Below are 26946 nucleotides of genomic sequence, written 5' to 3' on the forward strand. Positions count from 1 at the left end.
ATTTTTTTGGGATTCTGTGTTTCCTGCTTTCTGGAACCGTTCTTCACTAGACTTGAACCCTGTTATTGAGGTCAACTCCTCTCTGCTTCTCAAGTCCTCCGACGTACATGGTGAGCTAACAGGGCTAACTGGTAACAGTGGGAAAGCCTTCCATATGGAGGTAAGCGGTCAGGTGGTAGCACGAAAAGAAACAGCATCATACTGCCCCAAAGCATTCGTTTTAAAGATGAAATGCAGCCATACATACTTCTGGCTACATAATTCGCGATCTCCAGAAACGTATATAGGGCTACGTTTTCAGAATGAGCCTGTGTTGTTTTTTTACAGTGCTCTAAATATTCTTCTAACATGACCACCTGTAAAAAAAACTCTTCTTCCTGCGCTCCTCTGGCACATGTGGGCCCCTCTGAGGGCCTGGAGTGGTGATTGTGTTAGCCGGGCTGTTTTTGATGAATCCGCTTCTGTGATGTGAATAAAGCTGATCAAAGTCGGCGCTGCTCTGAGGATTTTCCCCATGGTGCTCCAGTAAAACATCCCCATCGAGTCTCCTCGGTGGATGCTAGGGTCTGTGTTTGGGGCCCGAGCACACATGACAGAGCTCTCTGAAAAAAGCACATTATTCTGCAATGAGGAGCCGACGGGCCCCAGGAAAACACTGCAGGTCTCTGATCTGGATACAATGGAGAAGCTGAAGCTCTCGTCTCTGTTTTCTCTCTGGAATTGAGCTGTCCACTGTCAGCTTATTTTGGTAAAACTTTAGTTAATATACACATCAAAACTAACAATATTGGTTTTGTTAGCTCACATTGCTAGATTTTGTGTTATCAAAAAGATAAAAATAGTTTGCCCTTATAAATTTTAATGTTTGTTTTCAGTTAAATTCTCATATTAAGTCTGTCTGAGGTATTGGGTGGGTCTAACATGCCTAACCACGCCCCCTTCAGCTTACAGTTTTGACAACAAATAAAAACGACGAGGAGGAGGAGTCTATTAGGTTGTAACAACACTTCCCAAACTCTTCCCGCTCTTTACTACATCTAATCAGCTCGCAGTAGAAAAAAACAAGCCACACCCACTGTTTTCCCATTTAATATTCTGTTTCTCTTGGAACTGCATCACAATATGAAAAACATGGTTGCAGCTTCCATTTCATGCGGACTTTAAAGGTGCAGTATGTAAGATTGACACCCAGTGGTTGATCCAGACATTGCATTCCTGATCTGCATTGTTAGGACACAGGGTTACAAATGTAACCTGCTCAGCTAATGTTTACTTTAATGATATTTAAATTATTTGCTAATTAATAACCTTATGCATCTCATTTTGGAGTCTGCTACTGTCCACCGTAGGTTGCATTTCAGTCATGGGTGTATGTTTTTAGAGCCTTTCTGAATGAATGAATGAAATACATGGTTTTCCAACAAGGTAAACCGGGGTGCTGAAATATAATTGGCTGAAGTGGCAGTGGGCGGGCTAAAATAACCTAAACAAAGATAGACGTTCAGACATTTTCAAAGCAGAATATCTGATTTCAGCATTGTTTTTCAGATAAACACGAATGTTCACTTAGCCCATTTCTTAAATATCTGCAAACATATTATGGTATTTTTATGCTTTAGAAGAGTCAAAAATTTGCATACAGTAAGTCACAAATCGTACTATATTGGCTTATTACCTGCATATTATTAAGATATTAACTGTATATTAGTAGTTATAAAGTAGGATCTTATTCCACATCCCTATGCAAAACCTTAATCCACTTCTTACTACCTTGTGAAGTATTAATGAACATCTAATTAACAGTTTATTGAGCTAATAGTTTTAGTTAATGGTTTGACAATAGCATGAATTGTGGCTTAAAATAAAGTGTGACAATTATTTCATATCAGAAATATAACATTAATTGTACATGTTTAACTTGGTTTTTATACCATATTCTGTTTGCTAATCAGATCATGGTGTTGACCTGTTGAGGATAGTTGTCTGGGTGTTGCTTTGCAGTTGCAATGCAAGTGTTCTTATTGGGTTCAGCATGTTGCTATGCAACTGTTTTTGGTTTTGCTCGAGTCTAAAGATGTTGTGTTCCAATTAATGTTTAATTTTAATTGTGGAGCGCTCGGGTTCAAGTCTGGTGAAGCACGCTTCCACAAAAAAGATAAAAATAGTGTAAAATCATAAAACTATGTGGTGGCAGTGCACTTTTTCTCTTACGTTTGCTTTTGAAAACACTATTGGTTGGGTTTAGGGAAGGGTTTAGCGCAGTGGTTCGCTTGCTGATCTGTATGACAAGCTTCGCCTTCTCCTGGACATGTACAAGAAGGATGTATATTTGAAATGTAAAATAAAACGCACCCTATACTTTTATGTGGCATAACTCAGAATTTCAAAAATGTAGACAGCACCCTCTAGTGGATTTCTCTTCTGAAACGTGCAACTTAATACACCCGGAGCAACGTATTTTACATTTTGCTAAAATGCAGACTGAGGGACGTATTTCCAGTGAGATTGAAAAAAATGATTTACTGAATTTACTACGTTTTTTTAAGGTAAGTGGTTTCAAACTATTTATATGGGCTGAATTTAAACAAATTTAATTTAGTAATGTTCAACATTCATTCATTAATTTTCCTTCTGCTTAATCCCTTATTTATCAGGGGTCGCCACAGCGGGATAAACCACAAACTATTCAGGCATACGTTTTACCCAGCGGCTGCCCTTCCAGCTGCAACCCAGCACTGGGAAACACCCATACACTTTCACACTCACATAAACTCACTATGGTCAATTCAGTTCATCCAATTCATTTATAGCGCATGTCTTTGGACTGTGGTGGAAACCGGAGCACCCGGAGGAAACCCACACCAACACGGAGTGAACATGCAAACTCCACACAGAAATGCCAACTGGCCCAGCCGGGGCTTTAATCAGGAACATATCTTGCTGCAAGGTGACAGTGCTAACCACTGAGCCACCATGCTGCCTATTATCAACTTCATTAGTTTTTTAAAATTCAGCCCATATATGTTGTTTGCAACCACCTATACCTTAAAAAATGTAGTAAATCCAATAAATCATTTGATTTTCAGTGTGGGTTGTTTTGGTTTTCAGTGTCTCTACAAGACAGTTTCGCATACTCCTCAGTGTGCCCTTCATCACCAGAGTCATTGGCTGTAATTGTTGCAGGGCCTCATCCATTGCTTCCTGCTAACGGTAAAGTCTTTGTGTGTCTGTGTGTCTTTATCCTGAGCCTGTGGCAAACTCTGCATCTCAAATGAGTCTCGCACACATAACCTGCAAACAGGCTGGAGATGGAGCGGGGTGAAGGGTTACAGCACAGCAGGGTTCCCTTTCTCCATCCAGAGCTTCTTGACCGCAGGAAATCAAGATGCACTTTGCAGGCATACACTCTTTTATGGACCCAGATCAGTTTTAAAAATAATACATTTACAAAGTTTAATTCGTACATGGACAGCACAATTTACATTTACCAAATCTAATTTGTAAATTCAATTCATTAATACAACACAAAATTTGTGAGTTTACAAGTACAACCCAAATCAGAAAAATGTGGCAGTATGGAAAACACACGTATCTCAACTTTGGTTCTTGCAACACATTTCAAAAACAGTTGACACAGGAGCAGTTTAGGGCCAGTAATCAGGTAAATTGGTTAAATAATGATTTGATTTGAAACAGGTGATGTCAACAGGTGATTGTAATTATGATTTGGTACAAAAACAGCATCTAAGAAAGGTCAAGTCCTTTGGGAGCAAAGATGGGTTAAGGATCACCAGTTTGCCAACAGATAGATTGTTAACAGTTAATGAATTAATCTTGATAGCTCTGTGCTTATTTTGTGCACGTGAACACACTCTTTAAGACAGCTTATTGTTTTGTATTAGATAAAAACCTTTGTGATTATTTCATCATAGATTACAAAAGGCTCCTTAAAGGGATAGTTCAACTAAAAATGAAAATTCTGTCATCGCTTATTTACTCTTCACTTGTTCCAAACCTGTTTGAGTTCCTTTTTTACAGTAGAAAACAATAGAACATAAGAAGCAATAGAAAATAATTTGAAGAAAGCTAGAAACCTGTAACCATTGAATTCCATGGTATTATTTTATTCCTACTATGGAAGTCAAATGTTGGAATGTTTTCAGCCTTCTTTAAAATATCTTATTTTGTGTTCAACAGAAGAAGGAAACTCATAAAGGTTTACAGGCACTTGGGGAAAGTGAATAGTGAGTAAATTTTCATTTTGGAGCGAACCATCCCTTTAAATACCTTTCATGCATGTAAGGACTCATTACACTGAGACAAAAAACTACTTAAATTATTTCAACTTGTTACTTGTTTAATAAATTAAGTTGAGAACACTTTCTTTTAGGTGTAACAAGTTGAAATAATTTGTTTAAGTTTTCAATTTTACAGTGTACTTTAGAGAAAAACACCAAGCCTTGCTTCTGTCCTTCTTCTTTGTTTTTAATCCCCTGTGATGGATTCATTTCCAGCATCCCAGCAGGGAAGCCTGTCTTTGTTGGTCTGTTTTGGGAAGTAACCGTTCAGGTCACACATGAGTGTTTTTGTGGAATGACACACTGATTGTGCTGCAGTTTACATTAGTCATCGGGCACAGCTTGCATTGTGTCCGCTTAGGTGCTGATTATTCTCTGAAGGAGCCAACACAGGCTTACTGGATATACGTGCATCAGCCTAAATATGTGTAAAGAAACATACTTTTGAAAGCAGTTTTTAAGTAAAATAAACACCAGGGAGGCAGTATAAGGACACAAATAAAAGTTATTTTAATAAGAACTTGGCATGTGGCCCTTCACTTGGTTTGCAAAACTTGATTTAACTCTCAGGTCTAAAAGGTTCACCCACCTCTGCCCTAAGGGCTCATTCACACTGAATACATCTTTTTTTAATGTTTTTTTTTTTTTTTTTTTTTTTGTATGCCCATATTCACAAAACATTAACATCAAAATGTTTTAACATATTACAGTGAATGTACAGTCTTGAGAGTGAAAGTAACAAAGAAATTAATGTTAAAAAAATAATAAATAAATAGGTAAAGAATAATTAGAAGTACAGTTACAACATCTTAGAGAAGTATTATGTGTAGGTTATAACAAAAAGTGTAAATGAATGTCAAGGATGCTGTGTTAATTTAAGAGAGCTCTTTTATGTACTCCCAAAGGGGAGACCAAATTGACCAAAATTATCAGATTTTTTATGTTTGTCATAGGTAAGTTTTTCTAATAGTAGCCATGTAGCAATCTGTGGTATCCACATTTTAAAAGATGGAGCCTGTGATGCAGACCGGAGTAGCAAAATACATTTTTTAGCTAAATATACCAATACAATAAATAACTGGAATGCATCTTTTTCAAACAGATTATTTGCATTAAGATTCAATAAGTACAAAGCTGGGGTCATGTCAAAATTTAGCTTAAGAATATTTTCCAGTACCTTATGTAATTTCTTCCAAAATGACAAAATTTTGCCACAGTCCCAAAAACACTGAATGCATCTTTGATTTTAAAATGCAAGACACTCCACTCAGGAATGGGTTTAAAGAAAGCGCAGTGTATTGCGAGGTCCACGTGATGTGACGCAGTATTATGAACCTGATGTATTAACGATAATAGTAGACCCATTAGAAATAGGGACCCATTAGTCATAGAAATATGTTATTATAAGCACTTCAAGAGACATCATGTAACTCAGAATATTTGGACAAAGCCATAATGAGCGCCTGCTTTGCCATGATATAAAGGTAAATAAAACAGTTGTCATGCCAACTTTCCACTATAAACAGAAGCTCACAATGGTTGCCCCACCTCCGAACTCTTCTGACACACTCTTCAGCTTTTTGAACCTGACAGTGATGAGCAGCGCTACTTGAAAGTTGAAGATCTTTTAACTTGACGTAGCGTCTAAAAACACAGTGTTCACATGTACGATGCTTTAAAACAGTGGTCACTAACCCTGTTCCTGGAGAGCCATAGATATATACACTAGATATCGCATAGGGACCCTAAGCATGCGTCAATAGCGTCGCCACATTGGTACAGTGCTCCCAGGACAAATGTCATTCAACCGCACTAGTCAAGACAGTGTTATTACGTGAAGATGCGGGACTTTAGCGCTGTCTACGGGTGTAGTAACGAGCAAACAAAGAAATCAAAGCACAAAGGCAGAACATTTCATAGGTAATATTAAGTTTTTTTCTGTTTTTGTATGTTCGAACTTTTGTGCTAATCAGGTTACGTTATTGATGATAGCAGTCACTGCATTCACCATAAGGCAAAGCAGCTCTAACTCGCACTAAACACTCGGCTTGTGCTAGTTTTGTTGAATAAAATCAGCAAACAATGCAAAAGAAATATGACAACGAGATGCTGCGCTGCCAGAAACTTGTGTTATTGTCGGCTAACGTTAGTGAAAGAATCATTCGGGGATTCATTCACAAACGAATCGCTCCCTCCGTCAGTATGAGAAGTGAAAGCAGGAGAGGAGCTGTGTTTCAGGACATGATTAGATCAAATTTAACAGGGAGGGTGAATAGTACATTTCTGTACACACAAACACAAGCTTTTTGTCAATAATGCCCGTGCGGTCACTGATCCATCAATGTAGAAAAGTGATGTAAAATTATAATTTTCGTAATTAGAAAAAAAAAAAACATACTAACATCCAGGAAAGCTCCCGATCATAGATATATGTGTATATCTCTGGCTTTGGATAGCCACAGTCCTCCACTGTACCTTGGTCCCGCATTCATTTCAAAGGAGTGCTACCCTGTAGCAAGATGGCGGCGCTATTGACGCATTCCGTCCAATAGACAACAATAGGCCAGGCGACATCTAATGTATATATCTATGCTGGAGAGCTACCTTCCTGCAGAATTCAGTCCCAACCCTGATCAAACACACCTGAACCAATTAATAGTACCTAAAGCAGCACTTGATAATTACAAACAGGTGTGTTTGGTCAGGGTTGCAACTGAAATCTGCTGAAAGGTGGCTCTCCAGGAACAGGGTTGGTGACCGCTGCTTTAAAAGATGCGAGACGAGAATGTAACGGTCACACAAGTCCGTCCAGCACATTTACATTGAAAAAAATAGAAAAGTAAAACGTATTCAGTGTGAACAGCTATTTAAAAAACATATTTTAGATTCACAAAACTGTAAAAAGTGCCCTCTAGTGGATTTGTCATCTGAAACGTGCAACGAAACGTACCCAGATTCACGTATTTTACATTTAGCACAAAGGTAAACTGAGGCACGTATTTATGTTGAGCCTGGGCTGTAAGTAACCATTGTGTGTTATTCAATGATGGGGGAGGAGAGCATCTCTGCAGGATTAATCCACTTCAGGTCTCTCTGGGTACTTAGACACTAGGGACCTGTGATCAAATTTGGCTAGATCTGCAAGCCATTTACCATTACACTGATTCATCTGCTGCCCTCTGAACACACGCAGGACATGTTCACTTCACATGTGCAGCAGTCTAACACAAAGACTATAGTCCTGAGAGGAGATATCAATCATTTCGGGCTTCATTTTACTAAATTTGCAGTTGAAGTCAGAATTATTAGCCCTCCTGAATTATTAGCCCCTCAGTATATTTTTACAGTTTCAGTTTAACAGGAAGATTTTTTTCAGCACATTTCTAAACATAATAGTTTTAATAACTAATTTATAATAACTGATTTATTTTATCTTCTTCATGATGACTCGATATTTTACTTGATATTTATTCTACTGTTCAGCTTAAAGTGAAATTCAAAGGTTTCATTATAATTAGGGTAATTAGGCAAGGCATTTTATAATGATGGTTTGTTCTGTAGACAATAGAACAATTATTAATAAGGGGGCTAATAATATTGACCTTAAATGGTTAAAAAAAGAAACTGCTTTCATTCTAGCCGAAATAAAACTAATAAGACTTTCTCCAGAAGAAAAAAAATATTATAGAAAATAATGTGAAAAGATTCTTGCTCTGTTAAACATTATTTGGGAAAGAAAAAGAAAATCACAAAAGGTTGTGCAGTACATCGTGAATGTGAACCGCATTAAAATGAAACATTGAGATTGTTCATGACTTACTTTGGCATTGGAGTGAAACATTTCCGTGAGTGGTATCGTATGCTTCACATGCTGGATGAAAGATATGGTCAATGAGAGAACAAAGGGATTTTCTGTTCGAGTGAATAGGGTGGATCAGGTGTCTGCTAGATTGGGCACATAATAGCAGTACAGCAGTGCCAAATCAGGACACAACAGTGCTCTCTGTCTTTAATTCCATCTCTCTTTTGATCATTAATGGCATTATCATGCATAATATATACACTCAAAATAAATGATGTTTGCTGTTTGTCCAAACTACTTCTTTAAAATGAGCTGAAACACAAGAACAACGTTCTTCAGTTTTTGTATTATTGTCACTTACAAGGGATTTATAAAGCATAAATAGTTCTCACTTTAGATTAGGTCACAAAACTGCATGAAGTTAATAGAGCAGAGTTAATAAACTGTAGAGTTAATAAAGCATTTATTAGCATACTGAGTATTCGTTTATTCATTTTCCTTTTGGCTTAGTCCCTTTTTTCATCAGGTGTCACACAGCTGTTAAAATAGTTTGGTTAAAATACTCCAACATATAACCCAACTATAGTTTATTATAGCACCTTCTCAATTATGGGTTATTTTAACCCAATGCATTGGGTTATATTATGTAGCCCAATGCATTGGGTTATTTTGATTAAATGTTATTTTTCTATTCTGGTATTACTATTGCTACAATTACTAGTACTACTATTAATTTTATAATTATGGCTGTGTAAATAAAAAACATAGTTTTCAAACAATATTGAAAATTCTTTTTTTCCCACTACATTTTAGTTCCAGACACTTTTGTTAAAATAAATTATGAATCACAAACAATGACGAAACAGAGCAAAGTGCAGACATTTATAAACTGTGCAGGCAGAAATTCTTTGTTGATGGAGCAAAATATGGAGCTCTGTGTGCTGTAGAGGCTGTCCAGCAGCTGCAGCAGGCTCCACTAAGTGTCCACGATGTACAATCCATTTTAACCACATCCAAACGCTTCTAAAAGATGGTCCTGGATGGTGAAATAGATCTAAAAAACATGACACGGAGAGGTAATTTGATAAACAATAACAACAATATTATGGCGTTACAGCTTAAATAAACGCAAAAACAACATTACGCACTCGTAACACAGCTGTTTAGTGTCAGTTAAATCAGTTCTTAAATAAATAACCCAATAAAGGTTAAAAACAACCCAATAAAGCACCAAATTATTAACTTAACCATTGGGATTTAATAAATAATTTAACAATTTGTAGAGTGTAGAATCTCAATGATAAATTTGCTATTTGCTAATGCGTAATAATTGATTTATAGTGTGTAGTTATTATAAAGTGTCACCAGTAAATGTAGCGAAACTACAGACTGCATCTTTGTGTTTCTTCTTGACTTAAATTGTTTACATGGTCAAATATATATATATTTTTGCTTGTACAAACTACTTATTTAAAATCAGCTGAAACAACACAATTCTTGAGATTTCATTGGGACAACTTAATTTTTATGTTTAATCCACATAAATTAGTTAAAAGTGTTAAGTTTACCAATTTGTGTTGGGACAACATGATTGAATTGTGTGGAACTCTGCATTTTTGGCAGTGTATGTCATGTCAGTTTTTATTCTCGGGTTCTGATTTGTTGCTGAATAACCAATCAGAGTGCTCTCTTCAGCCGATTCCCGATTCTGCATGCTGAATCAACGTTAACCTGATAATAGGTGACGTTTGTAAAACACCAAACACACTAGCCCAAGCTAGGGACTGCGGGACAGAGTTAGCCCCTGGTAACATTTGATTTGGCCAGACATCCCATTTGAGAAAAGAGGGAGAATTATGGGGAACGCTGGGCTAAATGCCTTTAACAGAGGTCAACATTTCTAATTTAACATAACCTTTTGTTTGTTTGTTTGTTTGTTTGTTTGTTTGTTTGTTTGTTTGTTTGTTTGTTTGTTTGTTTTATTGTTCAGCTACAAAAAAGCAAACTGAAATTAAATGTTTAACTTTAACAATATGAATGAATCTGATGTTTAAAAAATCTAAATACTGTCACTCGATGGATGCACAAGACATTAGCAAGCAAATCCAGGTCCAGTTTCACTAGAAAACCAAATATCATTGTCAAAATCTAATATCATAGAGCCATGGGGTGAAGGTAAATATACAGTACTATATTTCATAAAAGTTGTCATGGGTTATTTTCTAATTTATTTCATAATACTTAAAAATAAATAAAAAATATTCTTTCAAATTATATTATTTCCAGTATAACTTTTAAAATAATAATTTATAGCTATAAAAAACATAAACAAACACATTTATAACACAGTGGAGTTCAATGATAAATACATAAGCAGAATCTGTCTTTGACTTGATTTTCCCACCGAAGTCTCTGCATTGTCGGGTGATACTATGTACATTTAAACAAAATCTGATTCATTTATACCATTTAATTGAAAACTAACAAATAAACAAAGGGTTTAATTTTAATTGACAATCTCTAAACCATCCCCATCATTCTTCCTCGCTTCTCAAAGGGATGGCAGGCCAGATCAAAAGTTAAACTGAAAAAAATGCCCAACACAAATCGGTTAACTCAACACTTTTAACAAATTAATGTGAATTGAACATAAAAAAATTAAGTTGTCCTCAAGAATTGTGTTGTTTCAGCTCATTTTTAATATGTAGTTTGAACAAGTAACCACGAACCAACTTTGGTTTTGACTAGAGTTCTCGGCATTGAACTGCATTGGGTTATAAATGGGATTGTTTATGTTTTTCTTTTAAGACCTTTATTATAAGATGTAAAAGAAAACTGATAATTATTAACCCTTATGTGCTGTTCAGCATTAACTCTTTAGATAGGCCTGTGTAAAAAGGTTTCTGTCATAGCTTTACAATCAAAAAATGTGGTTATAATGTTCGATGGGGCAAAAACAGCCCCCAACATAATGAAAGGGTGGTCAATTTGAGTGTATTGTTGTGTATTTCAAAGCATTTTCCTAAAATATGTGTCAAAATAAGATTTTTTCACCAAAATTCATTCCATTTGCTGAAACAGATTCAAATTTATGGCAAAATTAAGCCTCAAAATCACCTCAGAATGGATGAAAACATCGCCAACAGCACACAAGGGTTAATATGATTACAGTTTTTTTCAATTAATTAATTAATTAATTAATTAATTAATATATATATATATATATATATATATATATATATATATATATATATATATATATATATATATATATATATATATATATAAATTTATTTTAAAATATGAATAAATAAGGTAATGGCAATTGTAATATAATGCAGTTTGGTATATTTACCAAATTTTGGGTTTCGGCCCTTTATAAGAAAGCGTTTGGGCACTCCTGCTCTAGCCTGATCGACGTCCCGGGCCGGCTTCATATGCCCCGTCCTAAGGATAAAACAAAATTCACAATTGTAATATTTACAACCACTTTCCGAGTAAAACTGATGCTTTCAAATCTCATCTAGACTCTTATCTTGCCATATGAATTCACACTCATCGCAAACGCCGATTTTGGTTTGTTTTAGGGCCATAACTCACAGCAGACATTGATGTCTCGTCTCTAAGAGCCGGTCAGGTTAAATATCTTGACCTCATGGGATCACAGCACTGAATTCCCTTTCCCAGGACAGTCCGGCTGACAGGCATTGTTGCTCCTCTTTTTAGCCGCTCTCCTCCTTTTGTCTGTTTTCCTCTGCGCCGGGGGAAGGGCTGGGGTTAATAATTGAAGTGCTGTGTTTAGTGCGCTCTCGTCTCCTGAACATGAGCGACACATTGATCATCATGAAGTGGATGTGCGGCGTCTGCTGCTCTTCTCTCTTCATCTTTGTTTGGCTGGGTTATAGTCTGTGGGTGTGGTCATCCTGGTGAACGTGTGTGGTCACACACACCCCCGTCACATTCTTACACTCCCTGTATTCTGTGATGATTCACACTGCCTGGACTGTAAACAAATATTTGTAAATTAACAGTTTTCCGTATCGGTGATTGATGACTTATTTATGCTTTCGAATTGCATTATGAGAGCTCGATCTGTTCTTCAGAGGCTTTTGATGTTGAAAACTTTGAAAAGTGACATTTTGAATAGTTTGAAGTGATATATTGACTGTGTTTGTGGTGTAAATCAGTGGTCCACAATCTTTTTATTATAGCGAACTGGTCAATGCTTGACAATTTTAGGTGTACATAGACGACCATCAGGCATTTTCTCAGAGGATGACAAGCTGACAAAACATTGCTGCAGCTCTGATACAAGTTTTATTTGTAAAATTACAAAGTACTGCAGTGATTGTCTGAGAAAATTAGTCTACTAAAAGGTGTATATTCCATACAAAATATGAAGCTGATCAGTCAGTTTTGTAATGTGACTTGTCACAGCATTCTGAAGTTGTTTTCATCTGGGTGCGCTTGGCGCGTCACTCCCAAAATGCACACAAAAGCCACATGCCACCATTGAAAATAACGAACTTGTGTGTGGAAACGAAGTGATATGTGAACTGCCGCCATCATTTGCCATCTCCAGCAGTTGATCTTCTTGCACAGACATGCTGGATTCACCTGATTTGTTGACAAATGGGTTGTGGATCTATTCCTTGGCATTTCATTGGTCCTTCACTGGGCCTTTTCCAATTCACAAAGAAACTTTCCATAATTGTCTGTTTCTTACTCATTTTGCTGCTTGTGGGTTAAATTTTAGAACTCAAGTGAGCGAGATGTAACTAAGAAAATCAAGAGATTTTTCTAAAAAAAATAACTTTAATAATAACTTTATTTGTATAGCACTTTTCCAACATACATGCAACTCAAAGTGCCTCACAAACAACAACAAAAGCATTAAAATAGACCACAAAAACTTATCACATATACTGAAATAAAAGCATTCATGTACACAAAATGTAAGTATATATCCACATGATCACACACACAATAGTCCTTACATATGCAGGCACACACCATACATTACATACATAAACCTACAACAAAATAGATAAAATGCGTACACCTAACAAACTTGTTTAATCATATGCAAATTTAAAAAGATGTGTCTTAACACGCTTTTTAAGAACATGAATACTTGGGGATTCTTTCACTTCAAGGGGGAGACAGTTCTAAATTTTTGGAGCATAATGGCTAAAAGAAGTGCCGCCAGATCGCATCAGGTTTACAGGATAAAATTCTAAAAGTCCAGCACTAGAAGAGCATAGTAAACGGTTTGGATTATATTTTGTTAAACAGTCGGAAATGTAGGAAGGTGTCATATTGTGTAGTGCTTTATAAACTAATAAAAGAATCTTAAAATCTATCCTTTGGTGCACAGGCAACCAGTGTAATTCTATTAATACTGGTGTAATGTGCTCTCGTTTCTTTAATTTCATTAAAACTCTGGCTGCTGCAAAAGATCGTTCAGACTCAGTAATACAGAAATAATTAATCATTTGTTGTGCGGCCTGGTACCAACGAATAACCCGGGGGTTGGGGACCACTGTAAATGACGGTACAAAAACTTGGTAACAAAGTGCTAGTACTTTTTTTTTTCTGTTATTGTAATTGTCTTAATTCTCTCTATACTATTTCTTAAACAATATCTTGTCTCAAACTACTAAAATGTCAATAAAAGTCACATTGTTAATCTACAGTGTTACATTTTGTGTTAAAATGAAATTAAACAGCATGTGAACCACAAAATATGGAACCTGTATATTAACAGATATTTTTACAATGTGGACACTGACATAAACACATTTACACCAACAGGAGGAAACACTCTTACCTGAAACTACACTGTACTGTGCTGTCTGACTGTTTATTACAGTATATTAGAAGTGCAATCACAAGCCCTTGTTAATTTTTCCATGAAAGCACTTTCTATGGAACTACTATACTTTTAAAAGAGGGTTTTTTTGTTTTTGTTTTTTGTAATATTTATAGTTTAACTATATATTTATATTTTTATGCAAATTAATTAGAGGGATAAAGTATTAAATATAAAGAATCAGTAAGACGGCATTACAATCTATCAGCAGAAAGCAAAATTTTCTTAATCTCTGAATCAAACTTTTTTAACAGTTTTAATAATTCAAATGATAATTTTATTATATTTACAGCATTCATAATAATGTTTGTGTTGAAGTAATTTTGTTGATTAAATTTGTTGTTTTGTTGAAACAACAAAATTACTTCTTAAAACTTAAACTTAAAATTACATTAAAATAAATGCTGTAAATATAATAAAGATGATCATTTGAAATAACTGAAATATTATACTACAAATAAAGCTGTGTTTTAAGTTTAGAACAGAACTTTAAATAAATGTTATTGCATTTTATATATATATGTATATATATATATATATATATATATATATATATATTTTTTTTTTTTATATATTATATATGCAAAATGTATTTAGACCACTGTATTTATAATTATATCTGCTTAGTCCCATTATTAATCCGGGGTCGCCACAGCGGAATGAACTGCCAACTTATCCAGCAAGTTTTTACGCAGCGGAGGCCCTTCCAGCCGCAACCCATCTCTGGGAAACATCCACACACACATTCACACACACACTACGGACAATTTAGCCAACCCAATTCACCTGTACCACGTCTTTGGACTGTGGGGAAAACCCAAAGGAAACCCATGCGAAGGCAGGGAGAACATGCAAACTCTACACAGAAACGCCAACTGAGCCGAGGTTCGAACTGGCGACCCAGTGACCTTCTTGCTGTGAGGCGACAGCACTACCTACTGCGCCACTGCCTCGCCTATATAATTATAATGACACATTTAAATAATTTAATTAGAAATACCAGTTTGTAATAACTAGCACTAGCCATAAGTTGTAATAATAAGATAGTTTGAATAGGTATAGGCCGTTTGAAACAGACAGTATTTGAGCCTAAAAATAAAAAAAAAGAATCTTTTTTTTTTCAGTTGTTTAGCCATCTAGCTAGCTAACTCACCATTGTTTTGCTACATTAACCATAGTTTAACTGTGGTTTTACATTTAAGCTGTGGTGTTATTTAAATAATCAATATGTCAAAAAAAAACAAGACAAAAAAAACAATGCTACCACATTTCTACTATAATACACCCATATCATTTCCATAAATGAAGCCTAGCAAAAGTTAGTAAGAATAACGTTTGTCTGTATTTGGTTAATTTTTTAATCTGCAGTCAGATTTACTGAATTTTCCTGCTTTGTTTAAAGTCTCTTTTTCTCTGTGCTGAATTCGATGCATTTTTTATATATTCTGTGAAATTTTTTTTTGTATGTGGCAGCTCTCTTCATATTTCCATAAAAAACAAATAAAATAAATTATAAATCTTGAATCTTGAAAATGAGAGGTGTCCATGCAAGTTCCACTCTTAAAGTCATTTAAAAAGTATCTCTTATTTATTTTTCTTCTTAAAGAATTTGCATGCAAGCCATAATAATATTTTTTTTCTTACTATTAGGGCGTCATTCTTGTTCTTCTGCTTTGGACTGAAGTCAGCTGAAATCCCACTGTATTTGCTGTTTTACATGCATTGACATCATGCTTTTTCACTTGTGATTTGAGTGTCCACAGGTGTTTGGGGTCACTGTATGTAAATCACTATAATGGCGTCAAAGGACTTCAGTTTTCTCTTTCAAATGTTAGCTGAGCAACTCTTTTGTGCGAGATGAAGAATCTAAGGTCAAGCAGCAGTGCAGGTGTTGTGTTAAGCCTTTCATCTGACAAAAATAATGGGGAACTGTGTGTGTTTCCTGCACACCTGAGTCTCGGTCTTCCCCTCCTCCTAAAACACCTGCTATTTACACCTGTCCTCCCCTGGGAACCAATCAAAGAGATTATCTGAGATCTGACACCTAGACATGCTGGCGATAAGACCTTAAAGAGTGATGGAGCAGAAATAAATGAGGATTGTGAGAACGGAGGTCCCACACAAACAATTAAGTTTATTACATTTTTTTATTTAATTTTTTTATAAAAAAATTACATTTTGTTTAATTGTAATTTATTTTTAATATATTATCTTTCTATTTATTTTATTTAAAATTTTCTATTTTATTTTTTATTTATTTTATATTGAAGTTTCTATCTATTTTTTTCATTTACATATTTTTATGTTTTACGGAGCGGATGCCCTTCCTCCTGCAATCTATCTCTGGGAAACATCCATACACACTCATTCACACTCATAAACTACAGACAATTTAGCCTACCCAGTTCACCTGTACCACTTGTCTTTGGACTGTGGGGGAAACCGGAGCACCCGGAGGAAACCCATGCGAACGCAGGGAGAACATTCAAACTCCACACAGAAACACCAACTGACCCAGCTGAGGCTCGAACCGGCGACCTTCTTGCTGTGAGGCGACAGCACGACATACTGCGCCACTGCATCGTCTTGTTTTGTTGTTCTTGTTTAATAATGTTAAATAAATGACATTTAAAATGAGTCTTGAGTTGGCGTCAAAGAGGCGCAGTGGGAGCACAATCGTCTCACTGCAAGAAGGGTGCTGGTTCGAGCCACAGCTGGGTCAGTTTGCAGTTCTGCGTGGAGTTTGCATGTTCTCCTCGTGGGTTTCCTCCAGGTGCTCCGACAGTCCAATCACATGCGCTGTAGGTAAATTGAGCAAGCTGAATGTGTGCGAATGAGTGTGTATGGGTGTTTCCCAGTGATGGGTTGCAGCTGGAAGGGCATCCGCTATGTAAAACATATGCTGGATAATGTGGCGATTCATTCCGCTGTGGCAGCCCCTGATTAATAAAGGGACTAGGCTGATGAGAAAACAAATGATTGAGTCTTGAGTCCTAATTGTTTTCAGTTCAGTCCACTTAAACTTGTAAAATCTAATGAGTTAACTTAAGTCCTTCATGTTGCCCCAACACAGATCGATTGTGTGGAACCAGCATTTTATTTTACAGTGCATTGATTTGTCAGCTCTTCTTCGCTTGTTTGGCCATCGCTTCGCCGAAAGTGAAAAGTAATCAGAGATGTCTTACAGTAATTAGTCGTCTTTGTAGCTGTGAATGGTGATGGGGGTTTCGGTTGGCCCGGGGGTCCCTCTATTTTTTTTTTTCGGTCTACCCTGCACTTGCTATGGAGCGGGATGGAAAAGCGAGGGGCTGGAGGCAGCTGTCACTTAACATGTGAATGTTCGGGAGCAGCCCGGGGGTCTTTAGAAAGCTTTTTTTTGTATCCTCTTGGTTTTCATTAGGAGTTTTTGAGCCAGAAGAGGAGCTGGGGGAGGGGCTAATGATATTGGGAGGGAGAGGGAGGTGAAGGCACCGCTCCTCTGTCTAAATGAGTTCACACAACAGGCTTCGAGACTTATACCTCCACCGAAATCACCACAAGGCGACTGTGGGTTACTCTTCCAGGAACTTTTCGAGCACTATTGGTTGCCCCATTGAGGAATTCCTCCATAGGAGTGAACACAACAAAGAGATCCCCGCTAACGGGAGGGGGAGAGAGGGACATTGTTTGCTTGTGGCTGTGGGCGACGGGAAAAGCATGGGTCATCTTGCATAAAATATGTGTGGATTTGTGAGTAAGCGAGGGTCCTGTTTGAGCAAGTGAATGCGAAGGTTTTGGCATGTTTATACATCAGGCCTCTGTGGAACTCAAGGCCTCTGTAAGGATGCTGGGAGAAGACAGGTTTTTTTGTTCTGCTGTTTGAATGATGACGGAGGAACTTGTGTAATTGTTGGGTTAGCCGTTTTTGTGCACGCGGGGTAAGTAAAGCACCAGCGAGATCTCAACGGCCACAACCGCCAGCCTTTTGGATTCATTCAAACTTTCGCACTCGAACCAGCAGCTGCTTTTGGACGCAGGGAAAACAGTGATGCTGTCTGAGGCACTTGATTTTCACTGAAGGGGATTTTTGGCAGTGGTTTGGGTTGGAATTGAATCCCCTTGCAAGGATTTTTGGATGTAATTAGTTCATTTGCTGCTAACTGTGACTGCTACTATCGTTGTTGTGAGTATCCATTTTTTTAATGAATACATTCATGTGGTATGCAGTTAACAAAACACTAGGATTTCAAACTCTTTGTGTAAACTCTATGAAGCATCTTTTAGATTCTATATCACAACTTTAATGACGTATCAAAGAATTTTGACACAGTTTTGTGATTATTATAGTTACTATATGCATTTATAGTTATGGGTCAAATTATAAGCCCTACTTTTACAAATGTTTCACATCATTTTAAACAGGGTATCTGCAAGGTCTTACAATGTCTTACATCTCAAAAACTCAATTTTAGGTCTTAAAAAGTCTTAAATCTACTGAAATGTTGTGTTTTTTTTTAACAGGTCTTAATTTTCCTTTGTTTATGTATAGATTCCCTAATCTGGCCAATAACACCCATCTCAATAAAACCTTTTAATTAAAAATAGCATTTAATTACCATCCTTACAGTAACACTTGCTTAAAAATTCTCCATTTATTTACTGCCTAGGATACTGACCTCTATTTTTAATTAATAAATTATTATTATTATTATTATGGTAGACTGAAGTAATTGACAGCTTGTTTTCTTCTTTTCTTGGTAAGGGTTATAGTGTTTTTTTAATATTAAATGTATTAGAGTTTAATCAGTTTTGATAGGGTAAGTGAAAATCTTTTCTAATTGGGATATTTAAAAAAAGTCCACAGCATTTAGCCCTGTGTAAGTCTAAAATTTCATTCATAATGGTCTTGAAAAATGTCTTAAAGTCTTCGATTTAACTTGGTGAAACCTGCAAAACCCCTGTTAAATGTATTTACGAAGCACATTTGTAAACATAATGGCTTTATTACTCATTTCTAATAACTTATTTATTTATTCTTTGCCATGATCAGAGTATATAATATTTCACTAGTTATCTTACAAGATAGTATTCATCTTAAAGTGCAATTTAACTAGGTTAATTAGGCTCAGTTAGGTTGATTCATTTCTGAAGGGCACTAATAATAGTAGTCATAGTAGTTTATGTATAATACTATTTTAGCCATGAGTAAAAAATGACTTATTATGACATATATAATAGGAAATTGCTCCTTTAAACAGAAATATTAGAAAAATAATTCAAATTTGGCAAGATTGCTAATAATTTTGTCTGCATCAATACGTTGCATTCGTGCATTCTAGTCAGACATGTTTGTAGTGGGCAACAACATGGCTCTAATCATTTAGAGAGACCACTATCATGATTACTGCACCTGATTTATGGTTATTGGGAGATCCATAAAAACACCTAAGCACACCCTTAAGAGAGCCACCACTCTCGCTGATCTGTATACGAGTTAATCCACCAGCAGAACGTGGCATGACACCAGTTTACACCGTCTGTCTGCCATATTGAGGTCAGATTAGGGAAGGGTATTGTCGGGGTGCAGTGCCCACACCCATCAGTTTCACATCTCCTTTATTCCTCCACCGGATTATTAATTAGAATATCTCTGAGGAATCTTTGCATTTGAGTCTATTATTGTGGACTTTATTAATCATGCCTTATGGATTGTTGATGCACAGCGCTGTCCATCACAAGGGTTAATCTTTCTCTCTGGGAGGCCAGTCTGTGACATCCCCCATAAATTAATATCAAGAGGCTGCACGGGGGTCTTAAATCACAGACCGCAGTAGAGTTAAACTGCGGGTTAGGGTTCAGATAAACATCTTCAGCTTTTATCACAAGCTTTAGATGATTCTATTCATTTATTCGGGCATTGACCTGATGCTGCCCTGAGGGGGAAATCCAGCATGAGCTCAGTGTTGCTTCAAGCTGGTTTATGCTAGTTAGAGCTGGCCTGCCTGGTGGATCAGTATAGTCTGTTTCATGCACAATTGAGCTGGTGACGCTTCACATACTGGGCAACCATTTGTGGATTGTACTGGAGCATGCAAAATGGACATTATGTTAGTGTGTTGGATGTGTTGGAGTTACTGTACAGGGCTCGAAATTAACCTTTTTGCTTTTGCTTCAGTCTTAACTTATTAGGAGCATCAGCCAAAATTTAGTCGCACCCACCAATTATAAGCACCGTTACTACAAGTTTTACACAAACATATTTATAGCATTTGAAATCAACAGTAATCAAACTAACAAGCAAAACAAATATTTATGCAAGCGTGAGGAAAATATGTCTCAACGAAATCCCGTTATCACAAGAAAATACATTTTCATACACAGAGCGCTCACCGGCCCTGCACGCACTGCTCGACATGAATCTGTTAACGATATAACTGTGCTGTTCTCACGAGTGTCTGATACTGCACTGATGTTTTTGACATATACTGTACCTTATTATATGCATAACGTTATGTCATGTTAATAGCAATACTTAACAAATAAATTTTATGAGTAGCGATAATAGTTTACTCAGTGTAAGCCCGTTTGCGATGGTGTACGTGGTGTTACATTTGACATATAGCTGCCCCTTGCATGGTGGACAGCATCCGGCGATTATATGAAGGATTAAACAGAAGCTCTCGTGCTAGATGTGGCAAACAGTTACCTGAAAATTCCATCCCACAGACTTTTCATAGCGGACTTGAAGCCAACGGAAGTCTTCTATCCACTCTTCGAAAAGTGTAGATGGTGGATTAACATTCAGCACATGGTCACTAGTAAGATGTGTCATTATTTATAACTTTGGATGCCATGGTTTATAAAACAAAATCTGTCAGTGTTATCTGCATTCTCATCTTCAGCACTTTACAATTTTTCGCGGTAGTAGCTCTCTCTGTCATCCCAAGCAAGAAGGCGCTGGCTGAGTGATTGACAGCTGATATTAACCAATCATTCGCGTTCAGTGCTAGAGCAGTGGTGGGCCAATAAGAAGAGTGCGAAGGCGGGGCAAGCATTACGGACTTGGCTTTGTTTACTGGAGCAAGTTGACATGACAACTGTTTTAAACCATTCCTGAGTGCTGGGTTTCGCATTTCAGGTGCAGACAATCAGCTTAGAGATGCATCCTGCAAAAATGTCTCCCGAATCCGCGCATGTGGTGAATATTTTGCAGTAAAAACTGGTCGCACACAACAATTTTATGCACTCGCAGAAGTGCTCCCAAAAATATTTTGAGGTTGCATAAATAAAATTTCGGGCGCATATGCGACCAAAATGGTCGCAATTTCGAGCCCTGCTGTAATTGAGCTACTTATCATTTAAAAAAGTAAAGTAAGGGTTTATTGTCGCATCACAGCTAGATGGTTGCTGGTTCGAGTCCTGGCTGGGCCAGTTGGCATTTCTGTGTGAAGTTTGTATGTTCTCCTCATGTTTACGTGGTTTTCCTCCGGGTGCTCTGGTGTTTTCCAACCCCGCGGTTGCAGCTTGAAGGGCCGACACATGCTGGAATAGTTAGCGGTTCATTCCACTGTGGCGACCCCTGATAAATAAGAGACTACGCCGAAGGAAAATGAATGAATGAATGAGGTTGTACATTTCCTTTGGTCCGGACCAAGGTTAAAAATGAAAACATTGTAGCATTTTCCCACCATTTTGGTTCCGTTTCGCACCAGGGGTGTGTTTTAGAAAACCAGCCAATAAGGTTGCAAGTTCGATTGTTACAATTGTAGTTTATTGATTTGGTGTTTCCTGAATCCGTCGTTCAAACTAAACATTCGCGAATGTCTGCGGTTGCAACTACTCTTTAGAGCTGTAGTTAGAGTTAATTGTGGTCTATTCCAAGTTATGGCCCCTATGCCCTATTCTTTTCGAACGTTCCAACATCCACAAAAAAACCCTTAAAGTTATCCCTCTCACGTGTAATTAGCTTTTTTACAGTTCAGTTAGTAATGCACTTCGAAATCATTTATGCCATTTTGAGCGCAGCCGTAGCTCATGAAAAATTCATAGTTGACTTATGGTTACATCTCCAAAGCCTGTAAAAACAAATAATATAGGATTTCTGAATTTAAATGTGATTATGGCAACAAACTAATTAAAGTTTTTACATGAATTGACCTAATATCTGATCTATAGGCTATTGCAGATTAGCCTACGTGTTAGCTATTATAAGCTGTTTTACATTTTAGAATTGATGTGGAATATTCTCCATAATGTTTGTAAAAGAAATATAGGCCCAATAGTTAGCGGTTCATTCCGCTGTGGCGACCCAAATGAATGAATGAGGTAGGGTGCTTTCACACCTGAAGTACATTTCCTTTGGTCTGGACCAAGGTTAAAAGTGATAACATTGTAGCAATTTTCCACTATTTTGGTTCCGTTTCACACTGGTGGTGCGTTTCCCAAAAACCATTGTTGGCCAATTAAGGTCGCAAGTTTTATCGTTACAATTGTAGTTCAGTGATTTGGTGTTTTCAGAATCTGTCGTTCCAATGAACATTCGCCAACTGCATCGCAAACGTGTGCGGTTGCATCTACTCCTCTAGAGCTAAAATTTGAAGCAGAGTTCATGGCTGTGTTCTATTACCAGTTATCCCCCTATGCCCTATTTCGAACGTTCCAACATCCGAACCAAACATCCAAACATAATTTGATTTCAAAGTAATTTTTTTACTGTTCAGTTTTAGCGAACTTCAAATTGACAATTGTGCTCCCTTTGAAATTATTTATGCCATTTTGAGCACAGCCGTGACTCATGACAAATCCATAGTTGACCTATGGTTACATCTCCAAAGCCTGTAAAAAGATAAAATATAGGATTTGTGAATCTAAATGTGATTATGGCATCAAATGAATTTAGGTTGTTTTTACATCATTAATTGATCATATAACTGATCTTTAGGCTATAGGAGATTAGCCTATGTGTTAGCTATTGTAAGCGGTTTTACACTTTAGGATAGATGTGCATTAACTTTTTATCGCTCTCAATGGAAACGGGCCATAAATCTGACACACATATCACCCTTGAAACAGCCATTGTACAGTAGGTGTCATATTACCTGTAAATCTTTATATTCAAATGGATTGGGATTGCTTTTAGATCAGTGACTGTTTCCACTTAGATGCTTATAACCGTTCTCCCATCCTCCATAATCCATCAAGGCTTTAGGAGTGCATGAGATGGATTGAATAAGCTAATATAATTACAGTTGATTTAAAGAAGAGCATTTGTCAATGGTTATACTGTTCATATTGATTACTTCGATTTTACGGCTTTATGTGCTCCTTGGAACTTGCCTGAACAAAAATATTCCTACAGATCTTAGTAAAGGACTCTATTTTTCAGCTAGTGTCCAGAGCATCAGCTTCACATTACAGTATATCCTGTCACGTGTTTTTGCAATGTCAATTCACACATTACACAGGCTTATCCGCCCTGCTAGAATGTGGGCTGATACTATAAGTCTTCTGCTCCAGTGATCTAGAAACACTGAGTCTGTCTGCTGTCTGGAGCCACTTCCCTCAGCACCCGTCATTAGCATGCAGTGAACCGCAATGACCTGGACTAACCCCCCATCACCTGTGCCAATTAACATGCACTCAATGGAGCTCTGTGCTACCTGCACAAAGGAAACTGCCCGGCCTATTGTGCTTTGATTGTCCAGCTCAAAGGTCAAAAAGCAATGCAGGCTCATTGGAAATATGTGCCTCAGCCTACATTTTTTTGTGAACAAATATTTAATATACATTTAACAGTAGTTTCTGTGTAAATAAACACTAGGGGGCAGTATAACGTCAACACTTTTTGTTCTTTTTCACACTAATTATATTTACAGGAACGTATTATTGATAAAAAAAAATATTATTTTATGTATTTTTTTTGCAAAACACCAAATAAATACCACAAAACAACTTAACGCTGTCTATGATTTCTACTAAATATGTTTGTGTCTCCCATCTATCTCCGTTTGGCCACTTTTCTGATGTAGTCAGTTTGTTCGTAGCTCATTTTTTGAAGCTTTTGTGCTGCAGAGCGCTCTGGTTGGAGTCCGGTAAAGCACACTTTAACAAAAGATAAAAAAGCAATGGAAAATCAAGGTAAATCTATGTAGTGGCAGCGCACTTTTCTCCTACATCTGCTTTTGAAAACACTATTAGTAGGGTTTAGGGAAGGCTTTAGCTCAGTGGTTTGCTAGCTGATCTGTATGACAAGCTCTGCCTTGTCCTGATCATGTAGAAGAAGAATGTGCATCTGAAACGTACAATAAAACATTCCCTAAGTCAGTGGTCCCCAACCTTTTTATCACCGCGGACCGGTCAACAGTTGTCAATTTTACAACGGACCGGTGGGACCGGGGGGGTATTTACGTGAACATAGCTGCTGCGCTCGTGCATACAGGTTAATCATGAACAACTCAGTGCGCATGCGCTAGTTGCTGGTCTGATTATGTTTCAATCAAGGTTTATATGCATCAAATACATAACATCTGTGCCAAACATCTCAACTGACGAACATATTAACAATAATACAACCGTATACCCGAATTAAATGTATGCATTGGCATGTTACAGCCCAAATGAGTATGATTATGTGAAATTCTATATACATACATATTGCAATGATTTCGGGTACTTACTTAGCGATGCACGCACACATAACGTTATATGCACAATCCTTAAATGCTCTGCTGATTTGGACTCTATAATACCTGTTTTATAACTTTAAACTATCAACAACCACGACGTTCTTCCCGCTCCGTGGTGAATTTTGGCACAGTCCATTTCACATGAGATGGCGGGGGTTAGTGGAAGAAACCAAGTCGCGGGGGGAATACATTAGACAGCAATATATATTCTACAGCAATAATTTATGATTTCTTATGTGGCCCTGTTCCAATTGTTCCACGGATTACTTCTCTTACACGGATTGTTCTCTTAGTAAATCGGGCACTAAACGACTGCAGAGTGCCTATGCAGATGAACTGTAATTTCACATTGTAGAGTTGAATCCCAGCCAACCCCCTCTCTCGAGTCTTTTGTCATTGTCTTTTTTCAGTTTATACTCTGTCTACTTGTTCATCCCTGTTCTGCACCTCAGGCATGGGGTCTGTGTTTCCCAGTAAACCGTGACCACGTGCATTAAAAAAACATTGTTCATTCATTTGTGGCAAAGAAATGAAACAGCATTTCCATGCCTGTCATTTTTGATCAGGAGCTAAATAGTTTCCCAGGGCCATCCCGGGGACGGTCTTGGCAGAGTACAGTGGCTGTGGATGCCAGGAAGAACTGTGGGGATCCTAGACGGGACTATCCCTATAAACAGGCTTGTCACTTGCATGGCTAGTAATAGCATAGATCTGTGATCATATTGTAGTTGTCAAGCAGTAATCTGGCAGGATTGGCAGTCAAGTGTTACCCTCTTTGTCGTGTAAATAATGATGGTGGTGTTTGTTGGCATGAACACAGTAAAAGACTCTACTTTGTAAGACAGCAAGGAATCTAATTGAGATTTAAACGTAGTGGTCTTTGAGCTTGACAAGCCTCTGTTAAAGGGTCACGAAACACCACAACACATCTTTTCAGGTGTTGTCAGTCGTATATGTGTCCCACACTGCTAAAAACACTATTAGGACACATATATCTCACTAAAAAGTGAAAATTGGTAGTTTTTGCGTTATTTCGAGCAAATTCGTAGTTTAGGTTCGAAACTAATTTTTGAAGCTGCGTCTCGACCATGAGATCATAGCGTGTATTCCAGCGTGTAGACTGGGTGACTGTACCTGGGTGTACCGTATTACGTCTCCAAGTGTGCTGCATTAATGCATGAGTAAGACTTGGTTCAAATCAATCAGCGCGCTCTATTGTCCAACTACATTAATATTCATTAATGTTACAGTGTAGACGGCGTTACTGCAGAGACGCCACATTGTGTTGGCAAAACAAGTGTGAATTGTTGCTTTCCTAATTTGCTGAAGTGAAGTTTTGTTTTCATTTTCTCTCTGTGAGAGCGCAGCTGGAATCACGCGTGGATTATAGTGTACGCGACGGGGCGCGCGACAACAATAACTTGCGTGTCTAAGGAACATTGTTTACCCGAGAGCTTTTCTCTTCTGCAAATGGAGATCCGGATTCGCTTCTCTTCTCCTCTTAATAAAGATGCGGTTATAGTTGCTGTGGATTGTCCTGTCCCTACAGATTTTGTAAGTGAGCGGCCAGTGCTTTTTGTTTTTGTTAATATTGCACCGAGTGTAAACATGTTAGCACCACAACCAAACTATTACTGTCGTGTAGGATTTTAATCTCATTTTGTGAGCGGAATAACACACGCGGCTTTCCTGCCGAGTGCATCTAAGTTACAGAGAAATGCAGAGTTAATTTTTTTCTCTCATTCATCGTGCGGTATCAAACATTGCATGAAAAATACACGCTTAAAGCAGTTCCTCGAATCAAATATCTCGTTTGTCACGAGGGGCACGAATAAATTCCCTGAATGAAAGAGCCAAACTGCAGTTAAAGTCCACCATTTAATAAATTGCCAAATAATTCGATTACAGATGTCCATGTAAACACAGACACTTTCTCCCCTGTGTGTGTGTGTGTGTGTGTGTGTGTGTGTGTGTGTGTGTGTGTGTGTGTGTGTGTGTGTGTGTGTGTGTGTGTGTGTGTGTGTGTGTTTGTGTGTGTGTGTGAGTGTGTGTGTTTTGACTCTGAAACTCAGTGCGTGGTCAAATAGACACTCCCACACTATCCCTCTTTTGCTCCGACACTCCCCCCTAAACAGTGCTAGACACGCCCACTTTTCTGGCTTTTTCCAAAGTAGAGGTGTAAACACTCTGCTGAAATGAGGGGGTTTGATGGCCCTTTAAAGATTGCAGTTGGAAACGGGAGACTAACATTTGTTTAATTGTGGTACACTGAAAAAAATTCTGCAAATGAACAGTGTATACATTTCTAAT

General features: G+C 37.4%; 1 protein-coding gene across 3 annotated transcripts in view; it reads left to right on the top strand.

Moving 5' to 3' along the window:
- Positions 1-26946, top strand: part of macf1b (microtubule actin crosslinking factor 1b) — an 85388-nt gene that overhangs the window by 5427 nt on the left and 53015 nt on the right. Inside the window, exon 1 of one of the 3 annotated variants that reach the window (XM_073925748.1) lies at positions 17488-18134. The exons of the other annotated variants lie outside the window; for them this stretch is intronic. The gene's annotated coding sequence lies outside the window, so the exon portion shown is untranslated. Of the gene's footprint in view, positions 1-17487; positions 18135-26946 lie in introns of those variants that run through there. 3 annotated transcript variants of the gene reach the window in all.

Source organism: Danio rerio, chromosome 16 (assembly GCF_049306965.1).
Source record: "Danio rerio strain Tuebingen ecotype United States chromosome 16, GRCz12tu, whole genome shotgun sequence".
Classification (NCBI taxonomy): Eukaryota; Metazoa; Chordata; class Actinopteri; order Cypriniformes; family Danionidae; genus Danio; species Danio rerio.